We start from the raw sequence: 26,220 nt of genomic DNA on the forward strand, positions 1-26,220 counted from the left end.
TGCCTTAACAAAACATATTCCTATGGCACCAAACATGACTAATTGGTTGCAGCCTTTGAGGACATATCTTGTGAAAGAGAGATGTCAGGTAGATCAGAGATTAGATCAGAGAAGGGTATACCCTGTTCTTAACATATTGGTTGTAGACATTGTAAGGACTTTTCCAGCAGCAACAACAATAACAACAACAGAAGGTCAATTTATTGCTGGTTGGGTTTCTTCTTGAAGAGGCTGACTTGGCTTTTGAAATTAGCTAAAGCCATTTGAATCTGGCTGTATATTTGAAAGGTCACCATATTGCTGAGAAAGGTGATGTGTTTGCTCTCCCCAACCAAGATACAGAGTTTCCTCTAATCAGTGACTGGGATTTTTATTCCCTGTTTTAAAATTTGACTTCCTTATGAAAATTTTCAGGCATATACCAAAATATAATAGCATAATATAATGAACTTCTATATCCCTATTCACTCAATTTCAACAATTGTCAACTCGTGGCCAGTATTGTTTCACTGATACCCTCACCAATTTCTCTTCTTTCCCCATTGAATTATATGACAGTGACTTGAAAATGGTTGTTGGATTTTTAATTGTTTATTTACATTAGTGGTTACAGCAAAATGCTAATAAAATGAAACTCACTTATAACCTGACTTAGTTTACTGGAGTTAGTCATTCATTCATTTATTCTTTTAGCAAATGTTTAATAATTGCTAGTATCAGAACCTTCTTAGGATAAAAGAGCAAATTTTCCTCACTTCACGTTTATGAGGTCCTCAAATTTGGACTTTTGTCATCTCCAGATGGGGTTATCTATTGGACATACACTGACAAAATGAAAAGATGGTGGCACTCATCATATAACTTTAATTGTTAAATGTAAACGTTTAGAATATGCCACAATTTTAAAAACTTGTTTTGACTTTTTTTTCACTTCTTAATATACTGGGAACTTAAAACATAAAACATTTTTTCCAACCTTCTGATGAACCTTCTTAAATTATCATAAATGTCTGTCCCATTATTTGCCTCCCTTTCAAGAATATAAGCTTTAAGAGAGCAGGAATAGTGTCTCTTGCTAACCATTTTTGCCTCCAGCATCTAGCAAGTTGTCTGGAACTTGTTATATATTTCATACAATTGTTGAATGAATGAACAAATGGGTGAATGCCAGGTTCTGGGAATATGAAGGTGAAAAACACACAGGCCTTACCCCAGAGTTTCTCTGTCTCAAGGTCTGGAGAGAACCTTGCAAAAGAGAGGTCTCTGCAGTGAGTGCCCTGAGCAGAGTGCTCTGGGTGACAGAGGAGAGGACTAACTGGTGGGGAGTTTGGTGAGAGGCTTGATGGACAAAGGGGCATTAGAGCTATGACAGGAACTACTATCAGAAAAGTTAGGGAAAAGGCATTTTGGGAATGAAGAATCACATATGAAAGTACACAAAGGCCCCAAAGAGTGTGTTGGAACCTTTGGAAACTTACAGTGGCCGCGGTGTAGTTGGGAAGTAGCAGACAGAAAAGATGTGCCTTGAGAAGAAGACTGATGAAACTTGGGTAGCTACCCTAAGTGCCAGGCTCAAGAGTGGGCTCCAGCTTGGGTGGGAAGTCAGAGAAGGGCCCATAATTCTTTTTAAGGATAATTCCTTAGGCTGCAGAGTAAAGGATACAGACGTGGAGTGAGACTAATGGAAGGGAGATCAGTAGAGGTCTTGGGTTTGGAAATGACCGGCCTGAGATGGGAGATCTGAGGGAATTGCTGATCAAAGGCGAGATGTGAAGGAGCAAAAGACATCTAGAATAACCCCCAGATTTCTCTTTTGGGACTTTAGATGGGTGGTGATAACTGGGCTACAAACACAGGAAGAGAGGATTCAAATCTGTGGAGTGGCCACGTCCCATTGCATATGGCCAGTAGGCTGCTCAAAGATGGGTACAGAGCAGTGGTTCCCAGTCCTGCCTGCACATCGGAATCTCCAAGGAAGCATTTCAAAACATACTGATATGCAGACCCTACCCAGACCAGCTGAATCCTAATCCCTGGAGGAGGGGCCTGAACATCTGCAGTTTCTAAAAGCTCCCAGGTATTTTCACGTGCAGCCAGAGTTGAGAATTCCCGATCTAAAGCTTATTAAAAGAAAGGCGTGTGTGTGTGTGTGTGTGTGTGTGTGTGTGTGTGTGTGTCTGCTTTTAAGATTATGGATAGTTTTTGCTACCCCATAATGAGTTTCTTTTGGAGTTCAGAACTTAATATCTTATAGGTGAGGGCTGAGCCATCCCTACATTACACCAAATATTACTACTAAGAAAGACTGTTTTATAAGTATTTGGTGTTCTTTGTCTGATATTTGTGTTGATTTCTTTCATAAATGTGCTTAAATGGTTTAATCAACCCAAGCAGTATTTCCCAGTGGGGGCTGCAGGCATGTTGAATGGGACAGTTCTTCACTGTGCTTTCTATCCTATCCTCGGTTCACATAAGGCCAATCGTGTCTTCCAGCCGTTGTGATATCCAGATGGCCCTAGGGAGACATTGAGAACTACTGTGTCCTAGTATACAACTTTAAAGAGGTTATTTGGCATTTCCCTCTCTCACCTAAAAACATTTTTGCTTCATACAAAATTACTAGTTTTAGCTATGCTCAGTGGTTATTATATAAGTGGTCTTTATGCTAACAAACTAAAGAAAGAAACTAAAAAAATAGATGTGCAAAAGGAAGTATTGTTTTGCACTGTGGGAAGGATTTTGAGCATATTTGCTCTAATATTAAATCTATTTTTTCATGGCTACACAGAGAAGCAAATTAAACACTAATGGGCAAATACGGGGGTTTAAAACAAAATACTACTTCAGGCATCATACAAATTGAATAGCAGTGGTAATGAAGGATGTATCCATTTCCTATTGCTGCTATAACAAATTGTCACAAACGTAATGGTAGAAAACAAGACAAGTTTATTATTTTCCAGTCCTGTAGGTTAGGTTCTGTAGTGATCTCACAGGGCTAAAAGCAAAGTATCAACAGAGCTGCGTTCCTTTCTGGAGGCTCCAGCGACTTTTCTTTGACTTTGATGGTTATTAGAGTCCCCTTTCCTCCACCTTCAAAGGCAACATCGTTGCATATCTGTGTGTCTTTCAACCGTAATTGCATTTAGTTCTGAACTCATCCAGGAAAGCTTCTTTGATTATTAAGGATCCGTATGACAAGATTTGGTACACCTGAATCATCTAGGATACTCTCCCCATCTCAGATTCCTTAATCTAATCACACCTTCAACATCTCTTTACCCATGGAAGGTTACATATTGACAGGTTCCAGGGATTAAGGACGTGGACCTATTTGGGGGCTATTGTTCTGCCTATGCCAAAGTAAAAGAGATTGTTTCAATCTCTTTAAAAGGTAGAAATGCCTCAGGTAGCAGAGATAAGATTATCTAACATTTTATTGTTTGGCTAGAGAAGGTTTAGGGTTCCTAAACTGATGAAGCAAGTTCTTGTCTTGACTCTGCAAATCCTGTTTTATAGACCCAGGCACTGAAGGTTTTTGGTTTCTTGGTGTATTTGGCATTGGCTCAAGTGGACAGGTTGAAGTCCAACGGCACCTTTCTTGGCCAGACTTTCTGGTACTACGGGTGTGGCCTCGGGAGAGTATGCTGCTTTTGGCATTTCTCCAACTCTGGAAAGTTTGCCTTTCGTGTGCAGGTTCCAAGGTCTTTGAATAGCACCAAAGAAATGTGAGCTTTTTATTTTATGCTGTTATGTCTGCCTGTCATATTATACTTTATTTATTGGGCTCTAAAATGTGGAAATTGAAGGGAAAATATAATATTTCAGAAGCTCACTATAGTGGTATCTACTATACCTGATTTCTAGGTCTGGTTTAATTTCCTCCATACCTTAGGAGGTCATCCCCACAAAGTAAGAAAGCATTTCTTGCCTAGTGAATGAAATAGATCACTGGGTTATTTTTTGAAAACTATCTCTGGCATAGAATATAGCCCGAAATTTTTGATGGCGATTTAAATTTTTCAGCCATTTTTGTAGCAAGTCCCTTTTCTATCCTCTTCCAGACATCTCAGCAATGCAGATCCAAAGGCCAAACCTAGCATTAGCAATAGAGTAACAAACCCTCCTGATTTATCTAAGACAGAGGTATTTCCTGGCACACAGAAACTTCAGGGCTGAAATTAAGAGAATCCTGGGACAAATCAGGACAGGTGGTCACTGCAGCTGTCTAACAATGGAAAGTGGCTGTCATGTTGAATTAAAATGGGATTTTGATTGAATTAAATAATGACAGTAACCCTCAGGATTTGGGTTGAAGATCGGGGTGAGTCTATCTCGTGGAAAATTTGTATCCACATATACATGTTTGCCCAAACCAACTTAAAACAAACAAACAAAAACTAAAACCTAAGAACCAGCAACATTTATGAAATATTACATTTCATACTTTGCCCTTTCAATTCTTCAGTGTTACCCGCATGCGCCTGTATGACGCTCTGACAATCACTGCTTCAATGACTTTATTATTGAGGTGACCACAGAACCTCATGCATCGTTTTTAGCATATTAGCATGTTTGGAAACTCTAAAACCCAAGTTTGCCAAGCAATACGGAGCTCTCTCAGCTTGAATCCCGCCTTTTGTATAACAAAATTGAACTTTTACCCCAAGAGATGGCACAGACTGTTCATTCAGGACTAGATAAGTATTAAGAAGACTATCTTGAATGCCCAAGAGGAAAGGATTGGAGTGGATCATGTCTTGGAGTCTTATCCAGCTCTAAGAACATGGGGCTTCCTGATCTCCCAGGGGTAGAACATGAGCTGCTAACCCTGATGTAAGGAGCTGTATCTGGGTAAAGACTCTTGCTCAGCCCTTCCTCCCGGCTTCCCTGATCCCTGCCTTGTGTCATCCATAGCAAAGCCAGACTGAGAAAACGGGAACACTGAAGCTCCTATTCTCATCCCTTTCATTTCTGTGACCTGCATTTGGAAAGTTTTGTTCTCTAAGCCACTGGGACTAAGCAAAGAGAACTATAAATGTACTTGAAAGAAAAATAAATTAGCTGTCCCCAGAATAGACATTTGACATTTAGAAGCCAGGTCATTTATTTATCTATTTATTTACCTATCTGTTTATTTACTTATGTGCTTGTTTGTTTAAATACATTATATTTAATTGTTCCCTATCTTCCAAACTGTCCTAGTTGTTGATAGGTACAAAGAATGCTTTTTCAATTATTTTTCTTTTTTTTAGTAAACGAAAAATTGTACATTACCAGTCATGGTGATAGGATGTAGGTTTCTGACAAGGATAGGTCTTGGATAGAATTGTGAATTATTTTCATATTCTCCTCAATCCCCTTTGGGGATCCTTCCTTCTAGGACTGCTGATCTTGGTTTCATTTTGTTAAGGCCAGCCTCACTTCAGCTTCAAACCTCTGCTGTTTTTTTTTGTGCATCAAACAAGTTCTGGCAGAAATGAAAGGAGGTCAAATAATTATGCTGTCGTTTAAACTCAGATTCTTTTATTCTTTTCCAAAGAAAAATAGGAAAGTAAATATAAATAAGAGATCCAAATGACTCTTCTGGGTACAGTGTTTCTTTGGGAGTAATACAAATGTCTTGAAACTAGACAGGTGATGGCCGTACAATATTGTGAGTGCACTAAATGGCATTGACTTGTACCCATTGAAATGGTTGATGGTTAACTTTATATTACGTGAATTTTCCCTCAATTAAAAAAATGTCAAGTGAACTTTGATTGAAAAAAAAGACTGCTTCTCTTTATCTTAAAATTCTGGAAGTAATCTGCATCCATTTTAATCTCTAGACAAAAATTGTTGTTCTATCTTGTCTCATTACTGGGATATTTAGACTTAAAAGTGCTTGCTGGGCAGAATTAATGAGGAAATCTCAAGGGGGTAAAGGAGGAACATCTCTGAGAATTAAAAATATATTATTTCTTTATTATTAAGATGCATAGTTTTTGTTACTAGATTATAGACTGGCCTATACTTCGCAAAGTTGATCACAATGTAAATTTGTCTTTTAAGTATAGCAGTTTAAGACACTGGACTTTCTTCCCACTGTTGTGAAATAGAAGTTGTATCAACAAGGCTGGAAAGATTTTTAATATCCTATAGTAGCAGACTGAAATTGGATATGATAAAACAGGAAGTCCAGCTGTGGTAACTTTAATGAAATGTGAATAGGGGAACAAATTTCACATATAGAAATGTCTTTTATTAAAATAGCTTCTTAGATACCCCCAAGGGCTGTCACCTGATCAAAGTTTGATGGGAACTCGTTTTAAGGGATAACTGCATGGGGTTTCACACACAATCCTTGGTTTGATGATGCAAGTTTAAGGTATTTAATTCCTTCTAGATTGAGAGACAACCATTTTGACCTTTCTACAGAGATGTAACTAGGCAACCAGTATAGCACTTAGCCAGTACATAGCATCCAAACTTCATAGCTATTGCATCATTTGAAAAAATACTATTTAAATCTTTCTTTTAACTTTGGCATATGCTGCCATGTAACCTTTCATTTCTTAGAAATATCATGCAACCCCCAGCTATAAAATTGAAAGTTTCCTAGAAGCCCAGCATACTCTGATATTAATAAGACAGCATGCTTACAAGAGCCGTGGTTAACAGAGTTGAGAGGTAGCCACATGCACTGTGCTTTATAATTGGGAATTAAGAAAGGAGGTTTCATTTTTGGTTTGTGAAGGTATAAGAGTTTAAAACCATATCCTCGGCAAGTGGTAATGAGCATTCCTCACCATGTGATTAATGAAAACATGCATTCACAGAGATGAAACCTGGCTTTTATTCTAATGCAGCTTATTTTACTTTGCTGGGTAGATGGCAACTAAAAATTCCTAGTGTGATCAACAAACAAGAATGTATTGAAAGTTTTGATGTGTCAGACTCTATACTGGGTATATACCATATTCCATTTCCGTGATAACCATGCTTTTATATTTTTCATTAGTTTTTTTTTAATTATGAAAAGAATTATATGGGTGAGGTTTTTTTAAAAATTCAAGTAGTAGACACAAGAATAAATGTAAACTAGAAATTTCTTTTTAAACACCGACTTCTAGCCCCACTCCCTGGAGGTAACCACTGTGAATAGTTTCTTGTGTGTCTTTCAGAAGTTTTCCATCTCCTGGTTAATCTGTATTGCAAAGATGACCATGATAAACGCCATTAAACCATCTGTTCATAAGCTTCTGTTCTGGACTACATCTTTTAATTTTGAGACACTAGTTGACACTTCTATTTGAAATGTGCCTTTTAAAACTGAAAGAGTAAAAATGTTAGAACCAAAGTGATGCTATTAGAGGATTGGTGGTAGAGAGGACTGTAACTGAAGAATGTCAACGTGTAATTTTAGCCTCCATAAAATTTACATACAGAACTTCAGTTATAAACCTTAAGGTAGTTCTTTATAATTTTCTAAGTCATCTGGAGTACATTATCTCCCTCTATCCTTTTGGTGACCCCATGACTCAGGAATTGTTTACTTTAATTTGCAAAGGAGGAAGTTGTGGTTCCCAGGGGTTAAGTAATTTGCCCATGAACACAGCTGAAGAGTGATAGGATCACGACTAGAACGTGAGCCTCTTCCAAGTTTTAGTCTTGAACCAGACCACACTGGTAACTATGGAGAAGAGAGAGGTACAGAAACTCCTTAGAGGCTCCTACAGTGACAGGCTGTGAAGGGGGCAGGGTGCTGGGCTTGCAGCCTGAAGATCGGTTATGAAATTGTTCTGGTTCTGTCCCTTGGGCAAATTATTTCATACAGTACATACAAATTAGGGTGGCTGACTCTGCTTAAAATTTCCTCACTGGCTCTTCCTATTCCTGTTTTGTTTGTTTGTTTGGGTAATACTAGCCACAGAAGTGGGACTTCACCCATGCTGGGGAAGCCATAGTATTTCAACCCAGACCACAGGAGCTGGCTCAAAGGGTGAACATACAACCTAGGAGGGGCCAATAGGTTCTTCCTCTGGAATTTTCCAACTCAAGTTGAGGGAGGAGAGGTACCATCCTTTCTAGTCTCTGTTTTAGTCTACTGAGAGAATGAAGTTCCATGCATGGGGGCAGGGGTGGGGGAAGCAAAAGAGAGAGACAAACAGATGGATAGATAAATGGAAAGAATGAGAGCATAGTAACAATTAGAATCTATGAATCCAGTTGATGTGAGCTAATACATTTTCATTTTTTTTTTTGCGTAAGCTAATTCAAGTTGCTACTGAAAGAGTCCTGATATCTCCAGGCCGTAGTTACAGCATCTATAAAATGGGAATTATAATGTTTGCTCTGACTGTATCTGAGCTACATTATCCCTCCTCCCTCCTCCATTATCCACCGGGGTACGTTCCAAGCCTCCCCAGTGGATTCCTGAAACCTCAGATAGTACTGAACCCTCTATATACTATGTTTTTTCTTATACACACATATGATAAAGTTTAATTTATAAATTAGGAGATTAACAACAGTAACTAATAATAAAATAGAATAATTATAACAATATCCTGTAATCAAAGTTACGTGAATGTGATCTTTCTCTCTCAAAATACTGTATTGAGTTCCTCCTTCTTACTGTGATGGTGTGAGATGATACAATGTTTATGTGATGAGATGAAGTGAGGTGAATGACGCAGCATTGTGATGTAGTGTTAGGCTATTACCGTGTTTCTCCAAAAATAAGAGCTAACCGGAAAATAAGCCCTAGCATGAATTATCAGGATGACATCCTCTGAACATAAACCCTAATGCATCTTTTGGAGCAAAAATTAATGTAAAAATTGTTTTCGGGGAAACATGATATAAGGGCTACTTGAACAAAGCACTGTGGTACTGTGACAGTCTGATCTGATAACCAAGAGAGCTATTAAGTGACTAATGGGCAGGTAGTGTAGAGTATGGATCGACTGGACAAGGAGTGATTCATGTCCCGGGTGGGATAGAACTGGATGGCATGAGATTTCATCCTGTTACTCAGAACAGCATGCAATTTAAAATGTACGAACTGTTTATTTATGGAATTTTCCATTTAATATTTTCGGCTGCAGTTGACTGAGAGTAAGTGAAACAGCAGAAATTGATACCGCGGATAAGGGGGGACTACTGCACTGTAAAGATTAGTTGAGATAAAGAATAGGAAAGCACTTTGTAAATTGTAAAATGCAGTATAAATACAAGATAGTATTATTCATTGATACATTGCATTGAGTTAGGAAAAGTTGAAAGAATGAAATTACCACTCATTTAGAAAATGAGAAGTGAGAGCTTTGTAAGAGCCATCTGGTGTTATGCAGAATTAAGTGGCAGCTGCCAGAGTTCCCCAGATTTTCTTTTGATATCTCCTTTCAAATACTCTTAAGTCCTTATAGATATTCATAGTGAATACAAGGATAGCTATTACCTTGCTGACTCAGATTAATTCAATGAATTTTTCTTTTCAATTTGTAACCCTAATCTATGTTAAACACACACACAGACACACACACACACACACACTCACACACACGCACATACATGCACACTGAAACTAAGCAAAAATAAAGCACTATGCTAATATTTCAACATTTTAGCTTTTTCACTTCAAAGAGCTTTACAGTTGCATGCTAAATGACATTTTGGCTTCATCAGAGAAAAATTATCAAAGAAAATCTACCTTCAAGTTACTATTCTAATTATACTTCACTGGAAATGATATATTCTGGGAATGGGACGTTCGTTGTTTGTGGCTTAGATGGGATCCATCTTTTTCCTTAAAGGACTTATATCTTTGATATAAGCTCTAACCAATAAAAATTTACTTGAGATTATAACTTATGCATGACACAGGAAACATCGCCTCATTTTTATAGCATTTTTTTTTTTTACTACATATGAAATATCTTTTAATGAGGGAAAACAGATGGCAACTCTGAAATCCGTTCTCTCTCTTAGATTTGCCATTCAGGCAGTTTTTGGTGTAATAAACATCCCTTTCTTTATGTATGATCATTAGAACCCCAAAAGTGGTGTCAAGTCTCAATCCAGGGAGAATAACATGCAAAAAGGTTGAAGGCACCGTGGAGATAGGATTTGTAAGCATGGAGAAGCATAACACAGCAATGTGAAAATGTTTTACATCTCCCACATTTTAAAATCTGAGAAAAGAATCCACCACCTATACTGCTCTGGGAAGTCTATATGAATATGCCTTTACCTTACACAGTCTTCAGTGCAGTAATCTTGAGTCAGTGCTGTTGGACCACTCCACTCCACACCTCCCCTGGCCATTGTTTGTCTTTGCCTGGGCATGGTATCAACCCCACGAATGGCAGTGTTTTCATATCAACTGAGGACCTGGAATAAGTCAATTTTCTAAATAGCCCTCCGAAAATGTCAGCTGTATTGGAAGCAACTGACATCCTCAAATTGATTCATTTTAGGAGAGCTTAATAAAGAGAATATTGACAAGGATGTGGGCAGAGTATAGGAAAACTGCAAGGGACAATGCATGTCCCCAGGGCTCCTTTACCACCTGTTGGCCTGAAGGGACCAGGACTGGGAGGAGAAGACCTCCTGAGTGGAGATGTGGCCTCCAGGAAAGGGGTGTAGCCAGATTATAATGACCCCCCAGGCAGGGATCCCAGGACGCAAATACCCTGAAATGATTCTTGTCTCCCTCTGATCGGCTTGTGCTCCTCATTGATGGAACCCAACTGGAAGAGGAAGCAGAAGGAAGCCTGCTGCTGAGTGCATGCATTTAGTCTCCTCGGGCATTGAGATGGGTGGAGCAGGATGGAGGATGGCAAATTGGAACATATAATGTCCAGCACAGTTAACCTTCATTATGAAAGTCTTGCGTGAAAGAAAGCACTGTTTCCTCCCCAAATCTAGGTATCTTACCAAAAAATTGTTTTAACCAACTTTCACTTTTTCATTCATTTTACTTAATCCAGGTCATAGCCCATGTTCAAATGGGCCCCAATACATTTGGATGGAGTTCAGTGGTTTGCGAGGTGAAAGGTCATCTAAAGGAGGGAAACACCCCTGTGGTTGTCCTAGTCAGAGATGTGATGACAACCTCAACGTAAAGTTCAACTTTGGTGGAAGGGGCAGGAAAAAGTAGGTAGACACCTCAGCAATCCGGAATGATCCATACTGTTGGCCCTCCCGTAATCAAAGGAGTGACTGTTGCCCCAAAGGAGAACAATGCAAAGCTGGTGGGTTGAGTAGCCAGTTTTTTGTTTTCTTCAGCTTGCTTTTAATCTTACATGAATTATTTTCAGTCCTTGGACCCAGGGACCATGGTTACTTACCTTGATCTAATCCAGATTAACCACTCTGATTCACTGAAGTTGAATAAATCAACTAAATCGGATAAATCTGCATAGTTAGAGAAGTGTTTGTGGCAGCATACAACGACAGGCAAACTAAAGTAAATTTCGAATACCACCCTAAAGCATAAACCTCTTTTACAGACCAGAAAATTCCCTGACTTGGGAATTACAGGGACCCAGGATTCCAGAAAAATAAAGTTGGGTCTGTAATAGGAACAATGAGAGGCAATGTGGAATGGTGAAAAGAACATGGATTTGGAGATTAAAAATAAGAGATCTCGGCTTAATACTGACTGCATCTACCTTGGAAAATTACTGTACTCTCTCAATCTCAAATTCCTTATGTGTAAAATGAAAATAATTTGACTTGTTCCAAAATTAGTTGAAACGTTATATTCAAAATCAAGGGAGGGTTTTCCACATAGCAGTCATTCAAATACTTCAGAAGGTAGGGGTACACTCATGTTTTAAAAAAACATTGTTTCTTAATAGCTTTATTGAGGTATAATTGACGAACAGTATAATTGACATACAATAATACATATTTAAAGTTGATGAATTTTAACTGCATAAACCCATGAAACTATTGCCACAATCCAGATAATGAACATCTCCATCCAAAGTTTCCTCATGCTCAGTAACAATATCTCCTTCCCAATCCTATCTTCAGGCAACCATTGGTCTGCTTTCTTTCACTCTAGAGGAGTTTGCATTTTCTAGAATTTTATATAAATGCAGTCATATATTATATATTAATTTTTGTCTGGCTTCTTTTGCTCAGCATAATTATATGGAGATACACCCATGTTGTATGTATTAATAGTTTATTCCTTTTATTACTGAGTGGTATTCTATTGGATTGGTTTACCACAGTTTATCTGCGCACCTATTGGAGGATATAATCAATTATGTTTTAATTCGGTTTCCCTTCTTCTTTCCTCATTAATAGTATAAAAAATTTTTTTCACATAGCCCATGTTACCACAGCTGACATTTTCATTACATCCTCCAGGAGTAGCACAGTGTACAAGAATTGGGTATAAATGCAGATATAACAGTAATTGTGTTTATTAATCCCTGGCTTAGGTTGAGCTCTGAGCTGAAATTCAGTTCATTCTGCTTCCTAAGCTTTCTTTTGTTCTTGACCATACATAAGCAACCTGGAGGAAACAACTCAAATGTCCATAAGTGATGCATGGATGAAATGATGGTATATCTCTACAATAGAATATTATTTAGCATACAAAGGAATGAAATACTGATTTATGCTTGTAACGTTAATGAACTTTTAAAACCTTCTGCTAAGTGAAGTAACCCTGACACAACAGGTCATGTGTTATATGTTTTCATTTCTTGCAATGTCCAGAACAGGCAAATCCATAGAGACAGAAAGTAGATTAGTAGCTGCAGAGGCTGGAGGGAGAGGGGGAAATGGGGAGTGACTACTAAAGGGTATGGTGGGTATGGGTTTTCTTTTTGGGGGTGATGAAAGTGTTCTGGAATTTGGTAGTGGTGATAGATGCACAACTCTGTGAATATTCTAAAAATCACTAAATTGTGTACTTTAAAAGACTGAATTTTACAGTATATGTATTTCAATAAGGCTATTATGTTTGAAAAGCAATCTGTAAAACTTTGCTTGGGTAAAAACATTCAAGAGTAGCAATTAATGTAATTTTTCTTTTTTTCTTCTTTTTTTTTTGTTTTGTTGTGTGCTAAGGGGAAAACTTACAGCTGTTTACCTCATTGATCTGCTGCACCTGCATTTTCAGGTCCTGAGCGCAAAGTGAAACTTGGCCAGCGTTAGAAAGTAAAAATGTCACATCGGCAAATAAGTCATATTTTGGGAGGTAGTACTGTATCATGTTGTTTTGCTTTACTTGAGATGATAAAGGGCCTGTAGCTACCTTGACTTTTTGTCTTTTCCTTTCCTTTTAAAAATAACATGCATTCACCCCTTCCTCTAGCCTTAGTTAGTTAAATTAGATACAGGATATCCTGTCAGTAAAACATCTTAGCTAAATTAGATTATTTACCAAACACCTAGCAGCAGTAGATAGAATAGAGTAAGTTAAGTAGAAGTCCAAATATTCAAAATAATCCTTGGAAAGGAAAAGAAACTAGTAGCTCAGAATCAGTAGTCATTCCGTTGGACGTACAACTTTGGTTTCAAGCAGCTGTAGAGGATGGGAATAAGGACAGACTTCCGCCCTTTCTAATTGTCTTCCTTCACCTGGTGAAATACCGCCTTATTTAGAATGCTTTTAGCTGCTCCACTGCTGTGAATCAGGACTAACATTGTCATAACTGGAAACAGAGCTCCACCTGGTCTACTCCCAAGAAATCAGTGTTTCCTGAGGACTCAGTGTTTGTCCTTGAAAAAGGCTTTTTTTTTCCTACTTTGGAAAAAATTGCTAGCCATAGTTTGAGTTTTGGTGTCATTTAGTTTAAATCATAAAGTGGTGAGAGAGATGAACCTAGGATGAAAGCAAAACCCATGTTAACTCTACTCAGAAATGTTACCTTTGCTTTTTGTTATGACTTAGTATATAAAAGTTTCTACAAGTGACTTAAAAATTTTGAAGTCAGTGCATGTATTTATTTATCTGAGGGTTTTCTGTAGTATATTCTCTCCAGCTCCTGGTGCACTACGCAAAATTGCATAGGAGAACTTTCTCTTTTATCCTGGCCCTGGAAGAACATAGCTCCCAAAGATGTTCTTTTAAGTATTACTGTAGAAATATATCCATTCATTTATATATTAAATATCTATAATGCAAAGTATACCTGGAAGATGGTTAAATGGCTTCTCCAGTAATAGGATGCGCTTTGTAGGCACGAGCAGACATTGTCCTAGATTCTTTCTGTGTGTGCATGCATGCGTGCATGTGTGAAATGTACTACACACCAAAAGAGGAAATGAATGTACACACATACCTAAAGACTTTTAATAAAACAACACACATATATTCCTCTTTTTTTCCTTCTAGTTTTATTGATGATCAGTATCATCTTTAAAGACTCTTGTTTGCCTTCCCTGACCCCTTTCTTCTTTCTTCCCTTTCCTAGCAAGCTGTAATTTGGACTTTTTATTTGTCATTCCACTGCTTCTCCTTGTATTTTTTAGTGTGGCCTGTTTTTGAAATGGAATCATGTTTTTTCTCTGGTTTGGATTTGTACCCAACATTATGTTTTGAGATTTTTCCAGGTGGATGTGTGTAGTTACAAGTCCCTCAGTTTCACCACTATATAGTGTTAATCAGTGCATCAGTATTGTTCTTCCATTGTATGAAATATACTATACTTTTTTATCCATTCTATCCATTTGGGGTATTTGAGTTGACTCCAGCCTTTTGCTGTCATGAAAATGCTGCTCTGATACTGGTGTATATGTCTTCTATTCCTCATCCAGGAGTTTTTCTAGGACATGTACTCTGGAGTTCAGTTGCTAGGTCATCAACTATGCAATGTTCAAGTTTACCAGATAATGCTAAATTGTTGGGAATGGTTACTTCTCATTAGCAGCATAAAAGTGTTCCTGTTGCTCCACTTGTCAATAATGTCTTGTGAATTTTCATTTTTACTGCTTTTATTGCAGATATGTTCTGAAATTCTCTTTTTAAATAACAAAAAATTGGTTCGATTTTCATTTTGAACTATCAAGGTTAGAGACCAGGAAATAACTTGGTCTTTGTTTACTACATTTGATAAAGTTACATGGTCCAGTGCGGTACATTCTGCTCCTACATACATGTTTTCAAGTAATATCGAGACTGAAAGTCTCATTTCTTTTCTATGTTTTCTTTAAACAGTTTTATTTATTAAATATTTTTGATTTGCAAATTTTTAAACAAGTAAAACAATACAAAGATGCATGAAGAAGTTCATTTCCTCTTTCCTCCTTAACTCTCCCCTCCCTCAGGCAACCAGTATTAATGCCTTGGGGAATTAATCATTCCACATTTTTTTCCATGCTCAGAAATATGTAATAAATGTATGTTGAGACTCATGCGACTGCCATTTTATTAGCTCCAAAGCAGTTGTTTATCAGAAATTTTGTGTAGTTCAGTCACACACATATCAGGAATGGTGTGTAGTTCAAGAAGCACATGCATACATACCGAGTCTTTGAGGATTTTTTCAAACATTAGCATTACTGTGCAACTATGTTTTAAATGACAAATGTCACAGACATTTATCCAGCTCATAGGTGTGGATCTAACTCATAGCAACGATTGCACAGTATTCACTCCACTGTCTCCTATGGAGAGAAATTATGGTCTCCTTGGTTGTGTTTCCCCTAATTAACCTATCCTTATAGTACAGTGCTTTACTCTGGTTAAATCCCAAAAGGGTGGGTTGTTGAGTCAAAGACACATGCATCTTAAATTTTAAAATACATTGCCAAATTTCTTTCCAAAATAATTGTACCAGTTCAGGCTTGCATTGGCAAGTATGAGCCTACTTGCTTTCTATATTCTAGTTATCCTGGTATTATTACTCTACTGGGTGAAGAATGACATTCTGTTTTAATTTATATTCCCTTGAATTTTGCTGAGGTGGAGCATTGTTCATATATTTTCATTGTTCTTTTTATTTCTTCTTCTGTGAGTTCTCATTTCTTATTCTTTGATCATTTTACTAATAACATTATTTGACTCTTTTAATTTGTAGGGAGTTCTTAGTTTATTAGAGATTATAAAACTTTCTCTGATCTGTATGATGTAGTTATTTGTTTCCCAGTCTATCATTTTTTAAAATATTGTTTGTACTATCTTTTGCCTTAAAAAAATATTTAATCACATATATCTATCTTTTCCTTTATGGTTTTTTATTTTGCTTAGGAAAGTTATCTCTACCCAAGGTAATATAAATATTCTCCTAACTCTTCTTCCAATTTTTTTATTGATTTAATTTTATATACATATATTAAATCCATTTGGAATATATTTGTATATGTATGAGGTATGAATATAACCTTATGTTCTTTCAAATGTATAGTCAGTCTGATGACACCATTTACTTTAAAAACCTTTTAGCTATAGAATTTAAATGCTACCTCAGTCATATATTGTTTCACATATACTTGTAGCAATTTCTGTACTTCGTGTTATGGTTCCTGGATCTATTTTCTATTCCTATGTCAATATGATACCATCTTGATTATAATAGTTTTATTTTAGATTTTAATATGTAGAAAAGCAACTGAGTCCCATTTCACTCTTCTTTTTCAATATTTCTTGGTATTATTTGGCATTTTCTTTCATAGAAACTTGAAATTCACTTTGTTACAGTTTAAAAAGGGGGAAACAACCATTGGAGATTCTGATTAAAGCTGCATTAAAATCACATATTAATTTGGAGAGAATCACCTTTTTTATATTCATTGTTTTTCCATCCAGGAAACACGTTTCTCTGTTCAAGTCTTATTTTATATTTTTAAAAAATATTTTATAATGGCTTTCAAATAGATACTGTAGTTTCTTTTGAAATGTATTCCTCAGTATATAAGAGTTTCTCTATCATTTGAAATTGGAAATTTCTTTAAGTGTCTGCGTATAAAATAAATATAAAAATAAACAGCTTTTCTTCTCTTAGTGCTAAAGAATATTCTCAGACTGAAATACAGAGATCTTAGTTCTGGTCCCCAGAGACAAATGTTTTAAGCTGGACTTAAAGAATGTTAAAGGAGAGCTTTGTGCTACTTCACCTCATTTCAACTTTGCTACCAGTTCTGTGTGACAGGCACGTCGTCCCTTCTTTTAGTTCTGGATTAGCCAAGACTGTTAAAAGTGGGATCTTAATCAAGGAAACTAATTATTATATTTACATTTCAATTTTCTTTGAAGCGCAATTTTATCTGTTGAACACAGGCTTAGTTGAAGATAAAACCTCAAGATATAAGGTAGATGGGTAATATCACTTGTTGGAAGAATTTTATCATCAGCTACAAAAAATAAAGTTCTCCTGTATGTACTTTTAAAGACTATAATTTATAAGTAGAAGAAACATTTTTATCCATTGGAAACTAATGGCCTAAGCAGCAGTGTAGCAGTCTTTATTAAATTCGTTCAAATGCCAATAAAAATGTCTCAAACAAAAAAATTTGATAACATAACATCGCTATCCAAAAAACAAGTCAAAAAAGAATTTTCAAAATAATTCAACAATTTTTAAATGTTGCGATTCCAAAGAACACAATTATGAAGTAATTTTTTAAAAACAATAAACTTTAATATTATCTGATACAAAACAAGTAAAAAGTGTCAGTCGGAATTCCAAAAATGACTTAAATATACTCTAAATGATAAGAAAAAAGACATAAAGCCATGAAACAAAGACCATGTAGTGAAAATTGTAATATCAGAACTAAGGACATTTCTAGAAGTAGTAAAGAGTTTACAATGAGAACTGATAAATGGTTAATTAAGGACGGACCTATGCTTATTACGTATGCTTATTAACTACAGAATCAAATCCAAAATTAAAAGGCTTAAATGAAAGTGTGTAAATAATTGCAGACCAAAATGACTCATTTCTAGAATTGAGCAGTGTGTTAACTTGAAAATAACAGAGTAACTACTTGAGCTGGTAGAAGGAATATTTTAAAGAATCAACAATTTAAGGTATAACGTGTTTCCAGCATTGACTAAAAACTTAGCCTATAAATGTAAATTAACATTTAGAGAATGATACCAAGACATTACTTGCAACATTTTCAAATTTCAGTGAGAAAGAAATATTAAAACATCTGGAACAAAGGCCAGATAACATTCAAAATACTGATTTCAGATGTAGCCACAATTGAAACCATGAACTCCCCAAGGAAATGAAACATCTGCAATTCTCTTTATGGAAAAAATTATCCAGGCAAGATGTCATTCATTTGGGAAAGCTAAAGAAAGATTTTCACATATCCAACCAACCCTAAAGAGTCACTGACTTTACACTTTGGGTCCAAAACAGGAATTTCTCCATACTGTGGCTGACTTACCAATTCTCAAAATGGGAGATTAAAAACACTACGTAGAAAGGATCAACGCTTCTGACCACCGTCCCATTGCAGAATCAATTGTAATCTAAAATTTAAAAGGCAGAGAGGAAGGGAACTAACATTTAGGGAGCATCTACTATGTATTAAAATTTTTATAATACATTATTTCATTTAATCTTCAAAAACTAAAGTGGCATGAATCCCTTGTTTCGATGGAAAACAGTCTCAGAGAAGTTAAAGAACTTGCTTTGTAAAGTAATAGAGTCAGAATTTGAATACATGTCTTTCTGACCCCCAAGAAAAGTAGAAGTCTCAGAATAACAGTCCAAAAACTGAGAATGAGATACGGTGGGGAAGGGCTGAAGCCCTTAGCTGAAATGTTCTTTTTCACTCATGGAAAGAAGCCTAAGAATTGGTTCATTATGGCTATAAAAAGAAATCAACAGAAAATGGTATATTATTGTTACGATTGTGTGCATGATGTCTGACAATTAAGTTCACAAACTTGATGCAATGATGTTGCTAACCTTTTTTGATATCAGAAGGATTATCCATTATGAATTTGTACCAACTGGACAAACAGTTAACCAAGTTAACTATTTGGAAGGCTGAAAAGGATGCATGAAAAAGTTAGATGACCTGAACTTTTTGCCAACAATTCATGGCTCTTGCATCACGACAATGCACCAGCTCACACAGCACTGTCTGTGAGGGAGTTTTTAGCCAGTAAACAGATAACTGTTTTGGAACACCCTCCCTACTCACCTGATCTAGCCCCCAATGACTTCTTTCTTTACCTGAAGATAAAGAAAATATTGAAAGGAAGACATTTTGATGACATTCAGGACATCAAGGGTAATACAATGATAGTTCTGATGTCCACTCCAGAAAAAAGTTCCAAAATTGCTTTGAAGGGTGGACAAGGCGCTGGCATCAGTGCATAGCTTCCCAAGGGGAGTACTTCGAAGGTGACCATAGTGATGTTCAGCAATGAGGTATGTAGCACTTTTTCTAGGATGAGTTCGCCAACTTAATTGTCCAACCTTGTGTATTAAAATACAAGGCAGAACTATGATACATTAATTAAGCAAATCATAAGGAAACTGAGAATAATATCTGAGAACTAATTGCAGAACAAAATGGGTAGGATGAGAAACTTAGAAACAAAAGGAATAAGCAAATAATGTTAATGCACGACTGGTGATAGTAGGGTGAGGTCTCTCCTTTGGCTGACATCATTCCAAAAGTGAAAGTGGATTTGTTGTGTGGTGTATTCCAAGAGCCCTTAGGACCAGGGAACAACTTTGGCCTTTTGATATTTAGGAATATATGTTGTATACTTCCTGGTTTACTAACATAGAGTAGAGTTGGACAATCAAGTTTTATCTAGACTGAGATATAGTAGAGTCAAACCATTCATTTGCTTATGGTTAGGAAATGTATGAGTTTCCTTGGCTTGATCACATTGAGGAGGAAAGAGGCGTCTTAAGGCCAGGCAGCTGTAAAAGCAATGGCTCCTACAGCTAATGAGAATGGAAATAACTGTCGAAGGCAGCAGGGTTATTTCATTGCACAACTCCAGAGGGAGTTGTGGGAGTAAACCTGTAATGTAAAAAGGATAATATTAGAATTAAGGCATCAGTTGATCAGCTTCCCCACATGGAACCAAGTTTCTAGTTGAATCAGAAATCTAGTAATAATTTCAAGGAGAAATGGATGGAGAAGTTTAACTGATGAAAAAGTTATTAGGTGGTAAATTGGTGATAAGCTTAGCTTTTCAGGGACATGAGCCTATCCATAATGTTGCCTGTATTTCCCTGAGTAGATTACCAACAGCTTGTGGTCGCTTCTTAATCTGGTTCTGGGAGGGTAAGGAACTCCTTTGGTGAAAGGCTAGATGGAGCTGCAAGTGGACAACTAGACAGAGCATATTATTGGCCCTTCCATGTTTGAGGCCAGGGTCCTATAGGCAGCTACCTGTCTCACAATGTATTGAATAATGTCTCAAAGGAAGGCTATGGGAAATAGCTGCATACTAGTAACATTCATTTTGAGTCCTGCCTAGAAATGAGGTTGTTGGGAGGCAGGACGATATGAAAGGGGCTCTATCAACAGGGCGACCCTCTTACTATGGATTTAACACTCTCGGACTGTTTTCTAGAAGATTCTTGTTCTCTGGGTATTGTTTTTTATTTATTTTCCATCTAAGACCTAGGCTTCTTAAGCAAATTGTCTCTGTCCTGTGGTTACATATGTTAGAGACCACAGATTCCAGTTTACAGATCTCATATTCTGAAAATTTTGGAGTGTTATTATCCCAACCATTTCCCCAAGCTGTCTTTGAGGCTCATTATTATTGCTTACAAATGATTATGAAATATTTAAATTATACAGGAAAGGACAGAGAATTTGTTTCTTTCTTCGTGGTTCTTTTGAATGATTTGCATGATGAATTTTAAGGGTAGAAATGGCCCCTGCATTTAGGTTTTTCTGGGTCATGTAGATGTACCATGAGTAGGTATAGGAGCGAACACCATAGACCAGGCCAGGAAAAAAGATTGCCCTCATAGTTCTTTATTTGTTTCTTCATTCCAATTTAATAAAAGTGAAAAATTCAAGAAAGTAACATGAAAGGAAACTAAAAAATATCACTCATTAAAAATAGAAAATTGTTAAAATCATAGCTCCAGCAAAAGACCAATGGCACAAACAAAATAGCCACAAAGGACCAGGGGAAGTTCTTTGTCTGAATTCAAAATAACTAAAAATGGTAAGATGTGCATGGAATACAAATGTGTGTTTCATTGCAGAGCCCTCAAGCTCTGTAACTGCAGCCTCTGAGATAGGGGTGCCTCTGCCACCATGAGGAAGAGTTTCCGTGACAACAGCTGCTCGAGCCAAGTCACTGTCCCCTGAATTCTTTGACAGTTCACTGTAGCACCTGGACTTTCAGGTTCCTGTTGCAATGCCATAAGATTTGGTGGAAATAAAATAGGTAAGATGGCCCAGACCACTAATTAATAAAGACCTTACGATTCTGATGTACTTTCCCTTCAGCAGCAGTGAGGAGAAATGGGAAAGAAAGAGAAGGAAAGATATCTATGATAAAATCTCCACCCTTGATAGTGCCTTGTCAGCGTTCTGCAAATCCATCTCCACTCTGGCATTGACTTTCCAGGACATGTGTCCAAGTCTGTTTATGAGACCTTCCCCTATCTTTACAGCATATTTTTGATCCTGACAACTTGCTGACAAATAAGAGTTTGATTCTGGGCTCTGTAGGGGAACTCAGTTCTTTCCTGTCCCAATCCGCTTCTGTCCATCAGCTCTTGTTTGGCCTTGCCTCTGCCAAGATCCAGCCATTCTCTATCAGCCCATAAACTCTGAACCATCCTCTTCCCCGGGGCTGGGCCAACCCCAGCCCAGGCCTTTGTTGGAACTGAAACAAGAATGGTACCAACAATAAGGCAGAATTATGATTTATATCAAAATTAGGGGTAGGAAAAAGAAAAACATTTTGGGTTTTCTTTTGAGGTTTCTTTTTTTTGAAATTGTGGTAAAATACACATAATAAAATTTACCATTCTAAACATTTTCAAGTGTACAGCTCAGTGGTATTAAGCACATTCTTTTTGTTGCACAACCGTCACCACCACCCATCTCCAGAATTCTTTTCATCTTGTAAAACTGAAACACTATATCCATTAAACAATAATGTCCCATTCCTCTCTGCCCTCAGCCCCCAGCAACTACCATTCTACTTTCTGTCTTTATAAATTTGACTACTGTAGGTGCCTCATATAAATGTTTATATACAATATACTTATTATGTACAGTATTTCTCTTTTTGTGACTGGCTTATTTCACACAGCATAATTTCTTCAAGGTTCGTCCATGTTGTAATGTGTGTCAGAATTTCCTTTGTTTTGAATTACTTTGAATAGTATTCCATTGTATGTATATAATACATTTTATTTATCCATTTATTTATTGATGGACACTTGGTTTGCTTCCACCTCTTGGCTGTTGCGAATAATGCTGCTATAAACATGGATATGCAAAGATTTTTTTCAAGATCCTGTTTTCAGTTCTTTTGGGTATATACCCAGAAGTGGAATTACTGGATATAATATGGTAGTTCTATTTTTTATTTTTAGGGAACCACCATACTTTTTTCCACCATTCCACAAAATGGTACAGTGGCTGTACCATTTTACATTCCCACCAACAGTGCTCAGGGATTCACTTTTCTCAACATCCTGAACAACACTTGTTATGTCTTGTGTTTTTGATAGTAGTCATTCTAACAGGTGTGAGGTGACATCTTGTGGTTTTGCTTTGCATTTTCTTGATGATTAGTGACATTGGGCATCTTTTCATGTGCTTATTGACCATTTGTATGTCTTCTCTGGAGAAAATTGTATTCAAGTTTTTAATCAGGTTGTTTGTTTTTTATTATTAGATTGTAGGAGTTCTTTATATATCCTGGATGTTAACCCCTTATATGTGTTACCAATATTTTCTCCCATCCCATGAATTGCCTTTTCTCTTGTGTCCTTTTATGCACAGAAATGTTTAATTTTGATGTAGTCTCATTTATGTATTTTTTCTTTTGTTGCCTATGGAAAAGAAATATTTTTCTCTCAGACCATAGGAAGTTCTAAAAATGTATTCTCTATTTGAACACATAGAAGCTTTCAATAAGAACGAAGAAATCAGAAATTATATCATCTTATGTCACATTTTATAACCATAGTACAACTCACCCAAAAATAGTTGTAATAAAAATACTATATATAAAATAATTAGGTCAGAGACAAGCAGTACAAAGGAAGAAATGTATCGCTTTCAGGATTGCTTTATTCTTCATTTCTTTCTTCCCTGCAATTAAGAAAACAGCTAATTGGATAGAGAAGAGAAGGGGTCTGCAATGCTTGAGAAGGGAAGAGGGGAAAGGGCAATGACGTGTTAGAGCACCTGCCAACTGTCAGATGTGATTTGCATATGTTAATAATTTCTTAGCAGGCCTGCAAGAGGGACATTGCTGCTGCCATATCACAGGCTAACGCTCAATATGTTGCCCTAAGCTACAGACTTTCTGAGCCACAGAGTTGGGATGGGAACCCAAAACCTGTTTTTTCCTAACCCATCACCAAGTGAACTAATAGTTAACTAATAGTTACCAATTTTAATTGAAATGTTCACAGGACACTTGGTGGAATATAGCAAAATTATTGTAAAACCAATTGGTAAGAATTAACTTTTCAAACTACCGAAGAAAAAGTAATAATCAAGGGTGACTAAAAATGTATTATAATGTCTCACAATTCAAAATGGTGTGATATAGAATTAAAAACGGAAACGTAAGTTACGTGACAGAATAAAGACCTCAAGAAAAGCTTTCATACACTTAGGATTTAATATATAATACTCTGAGCTTAAACAGTTGTTGGGTAAAAAAAACTCATCGTTTTCTCAAGGTTACTATTTATCAAGATTACTATTAATCCACATTTAGAAAAAGTAATAGACCAGGGATCACACACTATCCAGAGGTGTGTTTGACCAGAGGGTGTGTGTGTGTGTGTGTGTGTATGTGTGTGTGTGTGTGTGTGTGTGTGTGTGTCTGGATTTGAATGCTTCTCTGTGGGACATCCAGGCTATAGTTTGCCAGGGAATCTATTATTTTTTATAATCCTCATCTTGTCAAACTGTATTTCTGTGCCTGTCTAGCCCTTCTGCCATTTAAACTTGTTACGTCTGATGTGTATTTATTATGTGAGTGATTCTCATGAAATTGTGCAGGCTTCAGAATCACCTGGAGGTCTGTTAAAATACAGATTGCTGGGCCCCACATCCCAGTCTTTGATTCAATAGGTTTGGGGGAAGACCCAAGAGTCTAACAAGTTCCCAGATGAAGTGCAGTCCTTGGACCTAAGTACATAAATTGAGAGTAAGCATTGAGAGAGACTTTTATACTTTTAAAAGAAACATCTATGTAACAGAGAAATTTGGATTCCATTGAACCTTCAAATAATAAAAAAAAAAAAAGTGGGCTTTTTTTTTTTTTTTACATTTTGTATTAGTTTTTCAAATGTTTATTTTCCTGATAATATGTTTTTATTAAATTCTTAAACGTATTGGTCCACATGGGTTGGAAATTAAAAACAAACAAATGAACAAAAATTGTGTCTGCAACCACAGATAGTTTGAGAAGTGCTGTCACCAGATTTCTGATCCACTGGCATTTCCCTTGGTGGAATCATATGATCTGGGGTTAGCCGCAGCCTGTAGGCTTAGAAACTTGATCTACTAGGAGAACTAGAGTTGATTTAAGTCACAACAGACACACGCTGTCAGGCTTCACAAAGAACTGGAATGCAAAACTACATGCCAATGACAATTTATTAGTTTGCAAGGAAAAATGAAAGTACCACCTGGATGGGTTACTCATGTTGGCTTGATCAAGCAAATCATTTCTCTGCCTGGGAAACCAACTTATAATCCAGAGGTTACTCAGTGAGCAAGGCCATGGAAAAAAGGGAGCTAGATATATGCTGGTGATATCAGGGTGGTTACCTACTGAAGACATAGGGATACAGCTGCCAAATGGACCCCACAGCCCCCTGGTCAGTGCTCAGATGGGTGGACATTTACTTATGAAGCTCTCATTGCTCATTCACCAGTTTCCCCTTCCTGACAGGTGATGAAATTAATTCATTCAAGTCACTGTCACCAATCTAGTCAGCCCTGTCTGGCAGTAATTCTATCTTTGATGATGTCTCTGCAAATCATTAAGTTATGATTGTCAAAGTCAATGTTGAAAAAGTTAAGGACATGAATCTCATACAAATACGTGGTGAGCACATGTCAAAGATTTAATTAACCTATTAAAGAAAACAGTGAATGAAATACTTGATTTAAGGAATGCAAGGAATATATATGTCAATGACAGGAAGAACCATAAAATAGTATTGCCCAGTTACATACAAAACCGGTAAATGCCATCCATGTAGGGCAATAACGGCATAACCTTTGAGATTATTTTTTCAATCAAATAATTTGCATTTCTATCATGAAAAAAATGATCTGTAATATATCAGTCTTCTACAAGTGAACATCTAGCTTTACAGAGTCTGGGCCCTAATCAAGAGTAAATAAAAAAAAACGTCCTTCTGCAGTGTCAGATGAAGCTGGGCAACCTTGTTAGACACTGAAAGGGCTCACAGTAATCTTTATGCCTTATTTGTGAGTTTTGGGATTTTTTTTTAACGGACTTAATAGTTTTACTCTCATAGAACAATTCTGTTTCCTTGTTTCCATAGTCTCTGGAAGACAGTAGAGATGGGTCTGGAGAAAAGCAGAGAGAAATTATTCAGTCATTTCACTTCCACCTTTCTAATCACTTTCCAGCCAGAGTGACTTGATCTTAAAGGGATTTGGATCTATTGGTTGTCTCACTGCCCGAAAGAGTGGCTCAGTATTCACGATTGAATAAAAGCAATCTTGTAAATGTACCTATTGCCATTTAAATGCTCTTCTTAGTTGACTTGGGTTTCATTTATGTAGGTTATATATTCAGCCCATGCATGCAAAGTTCCAATGTGGAACATTCAGGGATGCTTCCAGTGTGTTCCCACTTCCTGTCTACAGCATTTGGGAATGCTTAGGATCTATCTATTCTCTAAGCAGGAGTCCAATCAGCAGGAATTGCATTTCTGAATAATCATTTCATATAAAGCATATTTATGGGATAGTCAGGGCTAATAATTATCTGGAATGTACTAGTAGAGGTGCATTGGGTGTTAAAATACTGAAATATTTTCATATCAGTTGGGAAAGAAATTTTCTCGTCATTGAGATTATAAG

General features: G+C 36.8%; 1 protein-coding gene across 3 annotated transcripts in view; it reads left to right on the forward strand.

Moving 5' to 3' along the window:
* GNG2 (G protein subunit gamma 2) overlaps positions 1-26,220 on the forward strand; it is a 110,233-nt gene that overhangs the window by 18,225 nt on the left and 65,788 nt on the right. The window lies entirely within an intron of this gene.

The sequence above is a fragment of the Rhinolophus hipposideros genome, assembly GCF_964194185.1.
Source record: "Rhinolophus hipposideros genome assembly, chromosome: 5".
Taxonomy (NCBI): Eukaryota; Metazoa; Chordata; class Mammalia; order Chiroptera; family Rhinolophidae; genus Rhinolophus; species Rhinolophus hipposideros.